This window comes from Apium graveolens, unplaced genomic scaffold (assembly GCF_009905375.1).
Source record: "Apium graveolens cultivar Ventura unplaced genomic scaffold, ASM990537v1 ctg5046, whole genome shotgun sequence".
In the NCBI taxonomy this organism is placed as follows: Eukaryota; Viridiplantae; Streptophyta; class Magnoliopsida; order Apiales; family Apiaceae; genus Apium; species Apium graveolens.
This window is the reverse complement of record NW_027418797.1, coordinates 26,380-27,480: the sequence shown is the minus strand read 5'-3', so window position 1 is coordinate 27,480 and position 1,101 is coordinate 26,380. Positions and strand designations below refer to the sequence as shown.

The 1,101-nt window shown below is 39.7% G+C and overlaps 1 non-coding gene across 1 annotated transcript; it reads left to right on the top strand.

The window, feature by feature from the left end:
* The first annotated feature begins 244 nt into the window (after positions 1 to 244).
* Positions 245 to 351, top strand: LOC141702418 (small nucleolar RNA R71). Its single transcript, XR_012567096.1, has one exon. It is a non-coding gene; the product is annotated as a small nucleolar RNA R71 (small nucleolar RNA).
* The last annotated feature ends 750 nt before the right edge of the window (positions 352 to 1,101 follow it).

Sequence of the window (1,101 nt, the reverse complement as noted above, 5' to 3'; positions counted from 1 at the left end):
AGTTAACGCCTTTAGCTGAGCAGCTATAGCCGTAGTTGTATCCACCTCCAGAATTCCTGCTACCTTGCCTTGTGATAGTCTCTGAGTTAGATTCTGATATTCATTAGCGACCATCATCTCAATTAGCTCATAAGCTTCCTCATAGCTCTTAGCCCATAAAGCTCCACCCGATGCTGCATCGAGTAGAGGTCTTGACAGTGTTCCCAAATAATTATAAAAGTAATTTATAACCATCCAGTCAGGAATTCCATGATAAGGACACTTCCTAAGCATCTCCTTGTAGCGCTCCCACACTTCACATAGAGATTCACCTGATTGCTGTGCAAATTGAGTAAGAGCATTCCTGATTGCAGCTGTCTTTGTCATAAGGAAGAATTTAGTCTAAGCAAGATCCTCCCATGTCGTAATAGAACCTGGTGGTAGAGAGTGCAACCAACTCTTAGCTTTATCCCTCAGAGAAAATGGGAAAAGTATTAGTTTCACAATATCTTCAGAAACATTGTTGAATTTGAAGGTGTCGCAGATCTCGATGAAATCCCTAATGTGCATATTGGGATCTTCTGTTGGAGAACCCCCAAACTGGACTGAATTTTGTACCATTTGAATCATGCCAGGCTTAATTTCAAAGGTATTAACTGCAATGGCTGGTCTGACAATGCTAGATTGAATGTCATTGATTTTTGGTTGAGAATAATCCTTCAACGCTTTCATTTCTGCTATTGGTTCTCCCACTGCAACAAAAACTTCTTCTTCAACTTTTTCAACTTCTTCAAAAACTTCTTTTTCCTCTTCTTCAACTTCTTCTAGTGTTTCCTTACGAGATTGAGAATGTGTTCGCATACACGCTCTCTATAGTACCTGAAACACACGAACAAAGTAAACCTTGTAAGAAAATAATCCGAGTCAGTGAACTTTAACGACCACCGATGACAAGCACATAAACTAAATTTAACACCGGTCCCTGGCAGCGGCGCCAAAAACTTGTTCGCACTAAAACACGCAAGCATACGCGATCACAAGTAGTATAAGATTAAGTTAAGTTCATACCCACAGAGATTGGTTTAATTCAGAATGTGCACTTATGTAACAATGTATGATTAT